Source organism: Silene latifolia, chromosome 9 (assembly GCF_048544455.1).
Source record: "Silene latifolia isolate original U9 population chromosome 9, ASM4854445v1, whole genome shotgun sequence".
Taxonomy (NCBI): domain Eukaryota; kingdom Viridiplantae; phylum Streptophyta; class Magnoliopsida; order Caryophyllales; family Caryophyllaceae; genus Silene; species Silene latifolia.
In genome coordinates, this window is record NC_133534.1 from 221,541,911 (window position 1) to 221,560,045 (window position 18,135).

The following is an 18,135-nucleotide window of genomic DNA, read 5'->3' on the forward strand; positions in this document are numbered from 1 at the left end:
AATAAAACAACTAATAATTTTAAACTATTGCCTCTCCGGCAACTTGTGAGTACCAAAAATAATATTTATAATACCTATTAAAACTAACATAAGCTAGTGGTAACAGGGTCGAACCACAGAGAGGCGTGAGCAATTATTAGTTGTCTAAATTTAATCCTAAGGTAACGGTGCGTGGGGGTTGATTTGAATTGGTCTATAGCTAAAGCCAATAAAACAAAGTAAACTAAATAAACGGATGAAAATAGATATAAAAGAGGCACTAGGACGGTCGGTTCACTATAGTTTCGGCAGCAGCATACTAAGTAGGACTAAATCATACACATGAGGCGGGAAAACAAGAGGTTCTCTCGGTCCACTCTTAACAGATAGCATCTTTCGATCTCGCTATAAGTCCCTAATATCACTAATACTGACTCTCGTCCTGAGAAGTGACTAACAATCTAAACTTTACCTATCTTTCGATCTCAGCATAGTTTAGTCATTTTAATTGGTGATCTAACAACTGTCCCTATCTCTCGATCTAATGGGTCAGTCACATCCTAAACATTCAACTAGTCGTGTGCACTCGATTCGTCAAATATAGAATTTAAATCAATTAAAACGAAGGTAATACGTCACGTGGTCAGTCGATCGACCAGGTATGGCAGTCGATCGACTGACACGCGATTTCAGTCTACTATTCTACGCCGCCTAATCTACAATTCCCCTACATCCTAGCACAAGCTATTTAGCTACTCATACTGAAAATAAAGGCAACAATAAAATTGGCTAAATAAACTACAGAATTCATGATTAATACGGTGAAATAAACAATTAACATAAGATGATAATTCGGCTTTGGGAAACTGATCTAGCAATTCTATAACTATGAATGAAAGCAAGATAACTGAATAAAAACAGGAGAGTACGGTGTGAATTGCGAAGGAAAAGAACAAAGCCGAATGTCAAAGTGAATTGTATTCAATTCCGAAACAATCTTTGAACCCTCATAAACTAAAACTAATGAAAACCGAATTGAAAACTGAATGTGAAACTTGATTAAAAACCAGATGATTATTCTGAAAACCTAGCTTACGTTATATAGAATACAACGTAGTTCTTATTCCAAAACCTAATGTATCATGGGCTTCAAGTTCATCGATCTTCTTATTCACGTCTGATTTGCGGTGCGGTCGATCGACTGACCTATGCTGAACAGTAGTCTCTGGATGTCGTGGGTTGGTCGATCGACTGAAGGAGGTGGTCGATCGACTGTTTAACTGATAGTCCGTTTCTAAAACTTTGTGGATGCGCACCAAGCTCGTTCCTTGAGTAAATACTTCACGTCAAATGCAATGCAGGATACTCGGGGACGGATTTAGCTTGATTTCCGCTGGATTCTTCACATTTCTGCAATAATGTACAAAAACACGAAAGTAGACGGAAATAGGGAAACTAGTAGAATAAACTACGTAAATGAACTCTGAAATGCGTGTAAAAAGGGGTGTAAAACATCATATAAATGATACGCATCACTCCTCGCCGTCAGTGGGGGACCGCATTCGTTCCCACCTAAGCCCCGCTCATCTCCGTCGAGCGATAAACCCAAATCCATTAATGTGCCCATCCCTTCTGTGGCGGGTTCCACAGAAGGCGAATCATGGGCGTGGAGCCACTCCCGCAAGTGACTCCACTCATCCAGGGACGCACCCCGAAGAACACAGACAGATACAATCACAACAATCAACAACAACCAAATCCAACAACCGTCACAATACGAATATGATACTTTACAACAATCACAAACAACAACAACCACATTATGTGACTAATACTGAGTAGGGAAAACCCTACCTGGAGTGCAACACAAGCAGACGGTATCAACAGCTATATCAAAACCTCTCCTCTACGAATCCTCCTCCTAACACATAATCATATAATTACTAACAATCACAATTAACCATCAAACCCCCCAATCCCCCAAATTAGGGTTTAAACAAAGTTCATTAAATGCTATAAAATTGGTACGTAGATCTTACCCTCGACGCAAGGATCACAAGGACACAAAGAATGATGAAATCCGACTCTCAAGCTCCGGGATTTGCCAATAACACGTATGATGCGAATAACGTAGTCACAATCTTCTTTTTAAGATTATTAGGTTTGTAAAAGTGTTTAATAAACATGACGGTATGAATTATATACTAATCCGTGTTATTAACAAAACCCGTCAGAATAATACCCGTTAACCGACCTACTCGATCGAGTAACTAACGTACTCGATCGAGTGCCACTTACTCGATCGAGTACCTAGGCTACTCGATCGAGTACCCTACAGGCAGAACACTGTTTCTAAAACCAAAACACCCTTACTCGACAGAGTAAGACCCACTCGATAGAGTACCCAGAGACTCATAAAACCGTAGTATTGGTCTTCCTCCTTAAAAAGAACTTCATCCCCGAAGTTCAAACCACAACAAAATAAAAACATACTACCCCACTCCCGACACTACAACCAAAACAAAACTTAACACAAAACTCCGACACATGCTACCAACCCAAACTCAACCCGACACAACTCACTACTAACTATACCAAAAATAACATAAAAAGATGCAAAAACTCTTTGCGATCATCTCCTACCCCCCTAAAAGAAACAAGGTTACGTCCCCGTAACCATACATACTTGATCAAAAAGAAACGGGTAGCGCTCTCTCATGGACTCCTCTGCCTCCCATGTAGCCTCCTCAACCTCATGATTCGACCAAAGAATCTTAAGCAAGACTGTCTCGCCATTTCTAGTTTTCCTAACCTTCCGGTCAAGAATCTGCTTAGGCACCTCAAGGTAAGACAAGGACTCATCTAGCTCTATGTTCTATGCCTCTAATACATGTGACGGATCACTCACATACTTCCGCAGTTGAGATACATGAAACACATTATGCACCCTATCCAAAGAAGACGGTAAAGCCAAACGGTAAGCAACCTCTCCAACCCGGTCTAAGATCTCATATGGTCCTATGAACTTCTGACTCAGCTTGCCTTTCTTCCTAAATCTCATGACCCCACGCATAGGAGACACTTTCAGAAGAACCTTGTCCCCAACCTGAAACTCTATATCCCGGCGATGTAGATCTGCATAACTCTTTTGCCTATCTGTTTGCTCTCATCCTTTACCTAATCATCTTAATCTGCTCAACCATCTCATGTACCATCTCTGGTCCCAAAACCACTGCCTCAGCACTGTCGTCCCAACAAATCGGACTCCTACATCTCCTCCCATATAAAGCCTCAAATGGCGCCATGCCAATACTAGTGTGATAGTTGTTGTTGTAGGAAAACTCAATCAAATCTAACCTCTGTTCCCAACTACCACCAAAATCCATCACACAAGCTCGTAACATATCCTCAAGAGTCTTGATTGTTCTCTCTATCTGACCATCTATTGCAGGATAAAAAGTTGTACTCATCTTCAATGTCGTTCCCAAAGACTCCTGCAACTCTTTGAAAAACCTTGAGATAAACCTCGAATCTCTGTCAGATACTATGTCTTTAGGCACCCCATGTAACCTTAGCACATTCTTCCGATAAGCCATCGCTAATTGTGCCTTAGTCCATGTATCTTTCATTGGCACAAAATGAGCTGACTTGGTCAGTCGATCCACTATAACCCATATCATGTTGTTACCCTGCTGGCTCTTGGGCAAAACCACGATAAAATCCATGGAAATGGATTCCCACTTCCACTCAGGTACCTCTAAAGACTGAATCTTACCTTATGGTCGTCGCTGCTCCCCTTTAACTCTCTGACATGTCAAACAACGGGCCACAAACTCAGGTGTTTCTTTCTTCATCCCAGGCCACCAGAAAGTCTTCTTTAAATCCTTGTACAGCTTGTCACCACCTGGATGTACCGAATATGGTGTACAATGTGCCTCTGCCATGATTGTCTTTTTCAGCTCCTCATCATTAGGGGCACACCACCTCCCATCAAACCTGAAACTACCATCTGCATGAATAGAGAATCTAGACACCATCCCTTTCTCTACTCCAGCTCTCCACTCCACCATCTTGGGATCCAACACCTATTTACCGCGAATATCATCATAAAGATCAGGCTGCACAGTCAAATCTCCCATAGCATCCCCTTTCTGGATCATATGTATCACGAACTTCCCCACCTCATCTCTCAATCTCATCAAAGATATAGTTGTGCACAAAGAATGCACACTTTTTATGCTCAAAGCATCTGCAACTACATTGGCTTTCCCTGCATGGTAGATAATATCCATGTCATAATCGCCAATCAACTCCATCCACCTCCTCTGTCTCATGTTCAACTCCTTTTGAGTGAAGATGTACTTGAGACTCTTGTGATCAGAAAATACCTTAAAGGTCGCCCCATAAAGGTAATGTCTCCAAATCTTGAGAGCAAACACAACTGCACCCAACTCCAGATCGTGTGTAGGATAATTCTCCTCATAAGGCTTCAATTGCCTAGAAGCATAGGCAATCACTTTACCGTTCTGCATCAACACACATCCTAACCCGTTCTTTGAGGCATCTGTATAAACCTCAAAGTTCTAACTCCCTTCAGACAATGCTAAGATTGGAGCTGTGGTCAAACGCTCCTTTAAAGTCTAGAACGACATCTCACAACTTTCATCCCAATGAAACCTGTTCTCTTTCCTCATCAAAGTTGTCATAGGTCTAGCAATCTTGGAGAAATCTTTCACGAACCGTCTGTAATATCCTGCTAAACCCAAGAAACTCCTGATCTCAGCTACATTCTTTGGTGCTTCCCACTTGGTAACCGCCTCAATCTTTGCGGGATCCACTGACTACCCCTTCCTTTGAAATCACATGCCCCAGAAAGGCAACTTTCTCTAACCAAAACTCACACTTGGATAACTTGGCATACAACTCATGCTCCCTCAAGGTCTGCAACACAATCCTGAGATGCTCCTCATGCTCCTCCTTAGTCTTAGAATAGACTAAGATGTCATCGATGAAAACCACTACAAACTTGTCCAAAAAATGACTGAAGACTCTGTTCATCAAATCCATAAACACAGCCGGCGCATTAGATAACCCAAAAGGCATCACCACATACTCATAATGGCCATACCTCGACGTGAAAGCTGTCTTTGGTATGTCCTCCTCTCTAATCTTCACCTGATGGTACCCCGACCTCAAATCAATCTTGGAAAAGACTGATGCACCACTCAACTGATCAAACAGGTCCTCTATCCTTGGCAAAGGATACTTGTTCTTCACTGTCACTCGGTTCAACTCCCTGTAATCTATGCACAACCTCAGGCTCCCATCTTTCTTCTTCACAAAAAGGACTGGTGCTCCCCACGGTGATACACTAGGTCTAATGTATCCCCTCTCTATCAGATCATCTAGCTGCTTCCTGAGCTCCTCCAACTCCTTAGGACCCATCCGGTACGGTGCCTTAGAGATTGGCCCCGTTCCCAGTTTCAGCTCAACACTGAAATCTATCTCCCTCTTCGGTGGCAACCCCGGAATCTCCTATGGGAAGACATTTGAAAACTCCCCCACAACTGGTATCTGATCAACTGTCGGACTCTCCATCCTGTCATCTCTCACATGGCACAAGATCATCGGGCACCTCTTCCTCAGATAGGACTTCAAGGTCACAACTGCAATCAACTTAACTTTGGGTTTGACAACAAACCCACAATAAGACACACTAATGCCCTTAGGACCTCTCATAGACACTTTCTTTTGATGACAGTTTATCTTAACTTTGTACTTTCCTAACCAATCAATCCCGACTATCATCTCAAAACCGTCTAAAGGAAACTCTAGCAAGTCTACAGGTAGATCAACTTGCCCAACTATCATGGATACATCTTTATAAAACCTCCCACACGATACAGACTCACCCGAAGGTATAAAAACTTCCTCTCTTACAGACTCATACTCTCTCAGACCCAACTGTTTAACATGACTCGAAGATACAAACGACTGTGATGCCCCATAATCAAACAAAACAAAGGTATAAACACCATTAACAAGAAAAGTACCAGTGATAACATGAGCGTCGTCCTCAGCTGCTTTCTTCTTCATCATGAACAGCTTGCCACTGGTCTTCTGCCCACCTCCCCGGACAAGATTAGTGAAGTAGCCGGTTTAGCACCCGACCCCCTGGTTGTTGTTGGTGTTCGTAGCAGGTTTCTGATAAGAGTTACCGCCATTGCGGTTTCCCCTACCGTTGTTGCTCTGACCTCCCCTGTTGTTCCATGACCCAGCTGGTCTGTTGCTTGCATAACTCTGTGCTGGACCCTGAGAAAAGCTTCCCTGAGCCGATCTCTGAAAACCTCCCGGCATCGCACTGGTACACTCATGTCTCTTGTGGCCTACACCGCCATAGTTAAAACAGGTCATTCCCCAGCTACTGCTACTATTCCCACGACCACGCCCATAGGAAGCCCCAACACTAAAGCTCGAACTAGATGAATATGCCCTAGCCTAAGTGTGGTTGCCCTTCTTGTAGTTAGATTGGCCACCACCCTCACTCTCAGCCTTTCTTTTCTCAGCACCCCTCTCTCGGGTCATCTCTACCAGCCTCTCAGCTCTCCCAGCTCTCTCTTAAGCTTCCTTAACATCTGTAAGGATTCCCACGGGTAACTTCTCCATGATCTTGGGGGTCAACCCTTTCTCAAACCTCAGAGCTAGGTTCTCATCACTCAATACCATATCCTCAGCATACCTAGCCTTCTCATTAAACTGTCGGTAGTACTCAGCCACCGTCATGTCAGCTGTCATCTTAAACCCATCGAACTCCTCTATCAGCTTACTCCTCAGATGCTCCGGCACGAACTCTCGCCTCATAGCCTTTCTAAACTCTTCCCAAGGAATAGCAGGTAACCCCTGCCTCGCATACATATCCCTAGCGTTCACCTTTACCTTGTCCCACCACTCACCTACCGCCTCCCTCAAGTAGAACGCAGCTTGTTCCACTTTCATCTCATCCGGGCAGTGCACCAAATCCAGGATGTTCTCCATCTCTCTGTGCCAATTATCCAGAAGAATTGGCTCCCCGGTCCCCTTGTACTCTTTTGGGTTAAACCTTGCTATGTAGAGACTAATCTTTGAATGATCAACATCTTTATCCTTCCCCACTCTCTTCAATGCATCTGTGAGAGCATCTTGGTGCTCCAACATCTTTACTATGTCATCGACTGACATACTCTCAGCTCTAGCATAAAGGGCGTTTCTCTTTGGCGGCATCTTGTAACTATATAAGAAAAGGTAGATATAAACACGCATACTATAACCCAAAACACGTATATAACCTGCACAGACCCCACTCGATCGAGTACCAGAACCCACTCGATCGAGTTGAGGCCACTCGATCGAGTGCCCAACCTACTCGATCGAGTGCCTCGACTCTAGAACCTAGTCAGACTCCGCCCAAAAACATACTCGACCGAGTGACAAGACACTCGATCGAGCGCCCCCTACTCGATCGAGTGCCCCTATGTACTCGATCGAGTACCCAAAAACATGGTTCTGTCCAGAAAACATCAAACTACCTACTCGACCGAGTCACACCCACTCGATCGAGTGCCTCACCCACTCGATCGAGTGCCCCCCACTCGATCGAGTCATGCAGACTCGTATAAACTACCCGCATGTTCATCTCACTTTCCTAACATAATATACAAGTTTTATAAGTTTAACAAAATAAACATAACTACGCATGCAAATACACGCAACTCCTTATATAATCATTAAAACGATCTATTCATGTTATCAAAATGCCACATTATAAACACGCAACATACTTTTCATTCAATTCAACTTGCAAACACGTCTCCTTCAACTTTTATCCATACTTCCAATTCTCCACATCCAACATCCAACAGTTCACAACACATGTTATTAGGTACACATACAGAACAAAAGACAACACTTACGACCCTGACACGTACCCCCATGTGACCGATTCAAAATTGCAGGGCGAGTTCGCAACTTTAGGACGTCTCCCAAGCCTTTGCATTAGCTCCTACAACTTTTACCCCGGGTTCATTTTAATTGATTCCCTATGTTCATTAGATTCATTGGTTACAGGTTTCAGGATCGTCGCTCTGATACCACTTTGTGACACCCCCATACTCCAGGTGCCTTACCAGGACCACTCAGGTATAAAGATGTCACCATCTCGGTTTCCCGAGGCAATGATAATCAAAAGACAATAACGAAATAATATTTAAATAGTAACAAGTTTAAAGCGTTTACAATCCAAATCCAAACTGATAAAATGTGTAATACATGTCCTCAAAACCAAAAGTCTAAAACTACTCAAGTACTACAGCGGAAGACTCTAATCATCTCGTGGTGACACATCCCAGCTAGCCCATATGCCTCTAATCATACCTGCTCAACAACTACTCACCATCCCCGAATGGATCACCACAGTTTTTCAAAACAAAGACAGGGTCAGTACTAATCACACAATTATATAATCACAATAAGATGAAAAACAAAGACACTCAATCGTCACACACACAACAAATGACCGAACTCCATCACCAACTCCTCAATAATCGACTACACACTAAAGTGTGTAGCTCGCAGTACCCATCGCAAAAAGTTACTCCTCGCCGCCGGTGGGGGACCGCAGCCGTTCCCACCTAAGCCCCGCTCATCTCCGTCGAGCGATAAACCCAAATCCATTAATGTGCACATCCCTTCTGTGGCGGGTTCCACAGAAGGCGAATCATGGGCGTGGAGCCACTCCCGCAAGTGACTCCACTCAACCAGGGACGCACCCCGAAGAACACAGACAGATACAATCACAACAATCAACAACCAAATCCAACAATCGTCACAATACGAATATTATACTTTACAACAATCACAATCAACAACAACCACATTATGTGTAACACCCCGAGAGATTGTGAGATAGTTGTCCCACATCGGAAAATTGAGAGGCTTATGATATGTTTATAAGGGCTTCCACCCACCACTTAGTAACAAGGCCTTGTGCTTTTGGGCTTAAGTGAGGACAATTAATGGGCCCAAAAGTGCACACCCATCTTATTGGGGTTGTGTTACGACGGTGGCGGGTCGGGTTGTTATAAATGGTATCAGAGCAACCCTGCGACCGTGTGGTGAGCCTGTAGTCAGGAATACTCGGGTCACCCACCTAGCGGGGGAGGATTCTGGGCTTGGCTGCGGTCAGCCTCTGGGCACAACGAGGACGTTGTATTATTTAAGTGGGAGAGTTTGTAACACCCCAAGAGATTGTGAGATAGTTGTCCCACATCGGAAAATTGAGAGGCTTATGATATGTTTATAAGAGCTTCCACCCACCACTTAGTAACAAGGCCTTGTGCTTTTGGGCTTAAGTGAGGACAATTAATGGGCCCAAAAGTGCACACCCATCTTATTGGGGTTGTGTTACGACGGTGGCGGGTCAGGTTGTTATATTATGTGACTAATACTGAGTAGGGAAAACCCTACCTTGAGTGCAACACAAGCAGACGGTTTCAACAGCTGTATCAAAACCTCTCCTCTACGAATCCTCCTCCTAACACATAATCATATAATTACTAACAATCACAATTAACCATCAAACCCCCCAATCCCCCAAATTAGAGTTTAAACAAAGTTCATTAAATGCTATAAAATTGGTACGTAGATCTTACCCTCGACGCAAGGATCACAAGGACACAAAGAATGATGAAATCCGACTCTCAAGCTCCGGGATTTGCCAATAACACGGATGATGCGAATAACGTAGTCTCAATCTCCTTTTTAAGATTATTAGGTTTGTAAAAGTGTTTAATAAAGATGACGGTATGAATTATATACTAATCCGTGTTATTAACAAAACCCGTCAAAATAATACCCGTTAACCGACCTACTCGATCGAGTAACTAACGTACTCGATCGAGTGCCACTTACTCGATCGAGTACCCAGGCTACTCGATCGAGTACCCTACAGGCAGAACACTGTTTCTAAAACCAAAACACCCTTACTCGACAGAGTAAGACCCACTCGATAGAATACCCAGAGACTCATAAAACCGTAGTATTACAGGTAATCTAAGTGTCGTTATTAAATGCATTAAACCGTTGTGATACGCTCCTTATTGATTGCCAGAATTGGCGTAGTGAAAATATTTTTGTACAATGGTTACATACACTGACTAAGATGCTAACAGTTTATACACATACTCTCATGTCACCATTTGTATTCATATATGGCATTATTGTAAGGTTTTTTAAAATGAGATCAAACATATTGTAAAATGGTTACATATCCTGGCAGAGTTAGTAACTTTTTATACACATACATCCATGTTACCATTTTAATTAAATTTAATCAAAATATATCGTAAAATGGTTACATATTATAACAAGAAAAATTCTTGTGTACTCTTGGAGGACGGTACTCCTCACACTCAAATGTAATTTACCAAATAGAATATTATAATAGCTTAGGTGTGAGGAGTACCGTCCTCCCGGAGTACACAAGAATTTTTCTTATAACAATAGAGGACACAATCATCCTCAACTTCATCTTCTCCGTCAAAACATCAATATTTCATCTTCATTTTATCTTCATCTTCCTTGTTGAAATTTGTTTAAACTTTCAGTAAAGATTAATGACAAAAATCAAAACAAATACAACAAAACACATAAACTAAAAACCAAAAAAAAAGTGCCAATAATCACTTACATGTGTCCCTCTATTAAGCCATATCCCGTAAACAAAAACCAACAACCACATAAACCGAAACAAATAAAAATCTATGGAAATGATAATACCTCCTCCTACATCGTCCCTTGCATTTGTCCTTGTAGTATTCTTCTTAGGTGACACCCTTTTTTGAGATGTTATATACAGATGAAATTGTTTTCTTTACCATGTTAGCAATTATTGTGTTAATGTTTGAGTTTGTGGTTGATTTGTAGTAACATGAAGAGAGATGAAAAAAATAGTTTTGGAATATGAGAATTTGAAAAGTGAGAAAGAAGGAAAAGCAAATGAATATTAGACGTAAAGAAGTGTGATTAATTAGTGTGGTAAATAAAGTTTCAATTGGGAAACTAATAAAATGAGTTTTTTTATTCCAAATTGCCATTTCTCTACCCTTACTAGTCAATTCACTCCTTTTCACATTAATAATGCCGCCGGACACCTATCCACTAACCATAGTACACTTTTTTACCATTTGCACATAATATAATACTATCCGACCCGTCACAAGCTTGTGACGGATACCTCCGTCACAAGCAAGACGGATTGAAAAAATAGATTGGTCACTAAAATAGGAGTGAGTATAAAAAAGGGGACTGATATTGCCACTGGGTGTTTGACTGATGCCACGAAAAGTTGAAGGCAATTACAAATGATGGTACTGTTCATACACTTACATTCCAGTGGCATTAGCTTTAATGGTTGTGGCATTATGCCTGGCCTAAAAAAAGACGTCAACCGTCCTCCTTCACTTTCACTTTCAATGTCGAGGAAGGTTGATTGGGTTTTCAAGAGCCAATCATACTCTTGCACAATCCACTTGAACACATAAATTAATATTTAAAGAATAGTATCTCACGGACTCAATAAGGCCTATCTATGAAAGGGGAGTATTATATGGTAAAGTATTGTAGTGGGGTAGGAGATTGGAGAGAGGAAAGATATTGTGTGATTAAAATAACTATTGTTGTGGGGCAAAGTGATTAAAATAAGTATTGTTGTGAGGTAAGGTGATTAAAATAAGATAAAGTATGATTATTGTGGGGGTATTGTTGTGGGTGGAGTGATTAAAATAAGTATAAAAGTTTGTCAAATAAAGAAATAGGGAGAGTATTGTGAATAGACGAAAAAGGAAATAGGGAGAGTTATTTAGAATAGGAGGGAGTATGGACTTTTTATGATAAGGTAGATTAAAACCTTTTTTTTAAAGTCGTTATCAATAAAATAGGTATGAGAAAATATAGTAAATCATCCCCATAAGTTTGATATTATGTTCAATTAAACCCTTTAATTTATAAATATAGCAAATAGGCCCCATAAGTTTCTCTGAATGTGCAATTCACCACATATCTTATTTTTAATAATGAAATTAATGAAATTTACTAAATTGAATATATTTACTATTATTAAAAGTCAAAATTATTGATCAAATATTAATCCTAAAATTCCTAATTATTAGAAAGCATGTTCAATTTTTTTTTCTTTTTTTTCGTATTTTGGTGAAAAAATATTCATAATATGAGAATTTTTCTTTTTTAGTCAAGTTACAATGAAAAGTTACATGCCCAAATTTTTTTTGATCTTAAATTTTATTCACATTTTTTGTTGAATATGTAAATATTGTATTTAATTTTTAGTAGATATATTTAAAATGATTTTTATAATAGAAAATAATAGGTTTTAGTTAAAAAAAAATGGTAGAAAAATTGATTTGGGCTTAATTGCACATTTTTGAAAACTTTTGGGGGTAATTTGCTACAAGTGAAATTTAGGGGATTGAATTGCACATAGTACATAAGTTATGGGGGTAATTTGTTACATCCCCTAATAGGTATGTGTTGGGTATTTTGGAGAAAGTTTTAATTACCAAATATGATTTTTTTAACAGTTTTACGGGTAAATACTAAGAAAATAATCACCATATATTACAAGTAATATGTAATATAATTTTAGGACATATTATTTGACAAATATTCTACATTTTAAAAACAAATGTCTCAAGATAGAGCCACTTAAAGATCGAAAATGAGTTATCACGAAGGGTAAAAAGCCGATCAATTTTTTTTATTTTTTTATTTTTTGTTAGATTATACTCTTACTAGAATGAGATTCATTAGCAACTAGAGGTATATAGTAATGTAATAAAATGGCATTGAAGGCAATCTTATCTATATAAATTCAGAAGACAATACTCATTGTACAGCGCGCCACGTCATAAATGCATTTTTTTTTTTTGGAAAATCTAGGTTATGATGGGACCCATGAGTGTGCAACGTATTTAATTATTCAGATATCCGTCTTTTCGAACATGCGCTAAATTCCGTGTCGCAACAGATTATATAAAATAATCTTATGGAATACTTCTTCGAATTAATATTATGATAAAATTTTATACATTCCGTGTAAAGAAAATGCATAACATTTACGCATAATTAATTACAAATGCGAGTAAATGTGATTAAATTACATAATTTTTAAAACAAAATTACACAATAAAATTACATAATTTCAGGAAGGAATTACAGTTATATATGGGATCGAACCTACAACAGAAATGAATTACAAAAATGAATTACATGTATTTTTGTTAATATTATTGTACCAGAAATTCACAACATAATTTTTTAAAACTACAGGGTACAATTTTTTTTTTTTTCAAAAAACAATAATGACGGCATATGTACTTGGAATATAAAACTCGGCATCTTAATTATCAGCCGCGCACACCGAAATTGGTAGGTGACAATGATAGAAAACCGAGTTAATACAGTTTTCAACAAGCATTTAAAGCTATTTTTAATTTTTTTTTTTACTCTAAAAAAAACAAATAAATAAATTTTATTTTAATTTACAAGTGATTAAAATTTTTTTAATAAATTTTTTTTAATAAATTTTTTAATAAATAATTCACAATTGTTATAACAAATATTGTTTAAATAATAAAAACACGATAAGGTAAGTCGAATAAATTAAATAACTTAAATATTTTTTAAAACTAGATAGTACGATGTTGTTGAGCGCTTAGTGAGAGATCTATATGCCGAATATGGTGAAACTCTTACTGATGTTAATCCGTCTGTAACTGAAAATGAACATTCACCCGGTAGTTGTGGTTTTAACGCATCCTATTTACGTGGAGAATGTTCATTTCCAGTTAGATCACTGATCACTGATATAAAACAATTAGATAATTACAATAGAAATGTAAAAATAAAATATTTATCAAAAAACATCCATACCGTCCTAAATACAAACCCGTGCAATTTTGCACGGGTTTAAAACTAGTATATTTCCATTTTCACATGTCCAACTTACATAAATCCATTATCAAAGACTTTAATTCAATCTTTTCCTTTTTACGTATAATTCTCATCCCATCTATAGGCTATAGCTAACAAAATTTATTAGAAATTGAGAAGAGAGGGGAAAGCATAGAGGAAATCGTAGTATTATTGATAATTGTTCGTACCTTTCAACACTTACAATAGCTCCGTATTTATAGTACGGATAAAGATCTAAATATAATAATAATATCTCTTAATAATGATAAACATAATAATATCGATATTATTCTGATTACGGTATATCACAATAATATACCGTAATCTCCTAACATCCCCCCTCAAACCCATAGTAATTTATCGAAATTTCCATGGGTTTGCCAAATATATAAAAAAAAACAGAAGAATTATTCAAATTCTTCAGTCTTCGATCTTCAAAAATTAGACAGGAACGTCGAAACTTTTCGAACCTGTCAAAAAAATTCGTCGGACGGGAACGTCGTAGCTTTTCGGACCCGTCGAAATTCAAACGAAACGAAAACGTCGATCTTTTCGAACTCGTTGAAACGTCGATCAATATTGGCAAGAACGTCGCAATTTTTCGAACTTGACTAAAGTTTCGTCAAATGGAAGAGAACATCATTTTTTTTTCGAACTCTTCAAAATAAATTTCAAACGGGAAAATAACCCGTCGAATTCGATGGAGATAGAAAAAACAATCTCACTCAAATGAGTGAATGACTGTCGGATCTCAAAAACCAAGAAAGTAGTCAAAAGACTACAACACACAAATCAAGTGCACAATATCATATACGTGCCATGAATTTCGAAGGATTTTTTTTTTTTTTTTTTTTTTTTTTTAGCAATTGTATATTATTTATAATTCGTAATTCATTGAGAATCCCGCCGGTGAGCTTCGTAACTCATTAGCCCACCGGCAGGCAGCGGAATTTTGATTTTAGGCCTCAAGAGCGTGAGGCTCTGATACCATAATAGAAATTGAGAAGAGAGGGGAAAGCATAGAAGAAATTGTAGTATTATTGATAATAGTTCGTACCTTTCAACACTTACAATAGCTCCGTATTTATAGTACGGATAAAGATCTAAATATAATAATAATATCTCTTAATAATGATAAACATAATAATATCGATATTATTCTGATTACGGTATATCACAATAATATACCGTAATCTCCTAACAAAATTTAAGAAATTGAAGCAAGTCTTAATCAAACGTTAAACTGGCTTTAATGATACGTTTATGTAGTAGGACAATATCATGGTCATGGACGCATCAGGACGCATGAGCAAAGGGTTGTTGGTTAGGCACATCACAAGTTTTGGCAAACAGATTCGTTGTGGGTCTTTGTAAGCGTGAAGGCAAAATAGTGATGAGACGTTACCAATTAGACTTTAGCAGGAGAAACAAAGCTAACCATCTCCAGTGGTTATGAAAAAGAACATATTTACAATTTTGTAAAGTTTTCAAGTGGGTTGTTCATCATTGAAATTTTATAACCTATGAAAACACAGAGGACCATTAATACAATTTTATAACCTCATTGGCTAGATTGAACTACATAATTAAGGCTTTATATATTTATTCCGTTTTATTAAGGCAAGAGTTAATTAATTCAAATATTGAGGTATTGTTCTTTTATATACTTGCTCAGCCCAAAGCAAGATGTTGTATCATTTTTGTGAAACTTTTTTTTTCTGTTCAAGAAAATGGCGAAAAAGGATTTGAAATCGAAAAGGTATTTAAAACTGAAAAAGCTAATGAAACACGAAAAGGAATCGATAAGGTAGCTGAAAATTAGGAACTGATAAAGTAACTGATTATATAAAAATGTGTTTGGCAAACTAACTGAAAAGGTAGTTGATTTTGGTAAAATGACGTAAAAGGATATGAAATTATTTAATATTATAGAATAAAGGAGTACAAAATGGAAAATAAGTCATTTCAGGTACCTAATTTCTCAAATGCTACCCAGGTAGCATTTCATTTCAGGTACCTTATTTGACCAAATAAGCTACTTGCCAAACACTTGCAAAAAAATCAGGTAGCTGAAATTTTGATCAAATAAGCTACTTTGGTCAAATAAGCTACCTGAAATATCGTGCCAAACGGAGCCTAAATTCCTACGAAATTACTTCATTCATTTGAATTCACGTGCAGTAGATTACTTTGTTCCATTTATCATATACTTCCTTTATTTTGATCATTTATTTATTTTTTAATTAAAAATAAAAAAGGTAAACAAATAATTTAATAGATGAGTATTAATCTGATTTCTCTACATCTTGAGAAATTCTTGTGAATTGACAATTTCCGTTTTCTTGAAATAAAAATAATAATAATAAAAAAAAAAGATTAAACAACCTTCATTTTTGCATCATAAACTAAAAAAATCCTTATATTTAAAAAACAACCAATAAAAGTGGAACAGAAAGGGTGAATTTGAACAAGCAAATGGGATCGACGCAGTATGTTTCTATGAAATTACTTCAGTCATCTATAATTAAGTGGACGATAACTTTGTCTGTTCTATCATCTAGTAATAAAATTTTGTGTGGTTTTTTTTATAAGAAAGAGGGAATTAGATAATTCAATTTCTCTATTTTGAAAGCACTGAGAAATCTTGTTAATCGTCAACTCTTCACATTTTCTCAAAAACAGAAAAACAAACGACCGTGTTTTTATAATTCATGGGAATTAGAACAGTTAGTCTTCAAGAAGGGGTCGAGATGCGTGACGGGTAATGTCACTCACAAAACGGATAGGGGGGACAAGGTGGGGGCACTCCCATGTACTTTCCTCTCTCCTCTATTTGGGTTATTTGTGAGAGAAAATGATATCCGTCACTTCAAAGTCCACTTTTTCCAAAGCAACCAAAGGATGTTCAATTTTCACTAATGGACAAGAAGGAGCGAATTTGCACAAATTGATCATTCAAGCAAATGTGATGGACCAAGTATATTAAAAGATATATAGTCCTATTTATTAAAGAGATAAGTCTATAAGCCTATATCAAAGCCATGCCAAAACCTAAATAAAAAGTTTGTTAATGTTCCTCCAAAATTAGGAAAAACATGCAATTATGAAACAAGTACAATCATGAAAGACGACACATAATAATAATATCTTTTGTCTTTTGGTTGAATTCCCATATGGGCATACTATCACATATGGCCATTCGGATGATTTGACATCATCATTTACAGATTATTGCTCATGAACTTCTAAGAGGTTTGTTCTCATGCCACATAAACTAATTTACAAACTAATTTACCTACAAACCTTCTACCAACAACAAATAAACCTCTTCAAGGTTCATATCATGGCCCACTATACTTTTCCCCTCTTACACTTTCTTTCCACAAACCTGGTTACTAGTTTGTAACCCCTCTCATCCATGAACCTTAACACTCATCACCAACAATAGAAGGTTTGTTGACAAACCTTCAAAATAATGAACATGTCATCCTACAAACCTTTTAATAAACCTCTATTGCTAATGCCCTAATCACCTAAACTATCATATCCTTAAGGTTTTACAAACTCATATCTACATCCTTCTACCAATGTGGCACCCATTTATTTTCCACCAACAAACTATATAACATCATACCAGAATTCCCACATTACGTTTTAGTATTAAACTCCATTAATTTTTGGTTTATATTATATTAATAAATTAATATAAATCGGGTCAAGGAAGATTATAAAGGGTGTTTCTTAATCTTGAGTAATTGTAAAAACTCGAGCTCAACAATTTAGTTAAGTTATATTAACTCATTTTCAGTAAAACCGTTACCTTCAGTGGCAGAGCTAGTATTTCAAGTTAGCATGGCGAAAATTTTCAGCAGGGGCGAAGTGGTAATAGTATAAGGTAGCATTGGAAAAATTCGAAAATTTTAACTAAATTTCGAAATTTTCAAAATTCGGCCTTAAGTTCGATAATGAGATGAATATACTATTTTCGTTCATTTATGTGGTTGTTTGTCTTTTTTATTGTTTATAAAAAATATATAATTATATATTTTAATTAAAAATAATAAATAAATAAATGCGCCGAAGGAAGTATATCATTTACCACTACTCCACCAAAAATATCTTAACACCGAT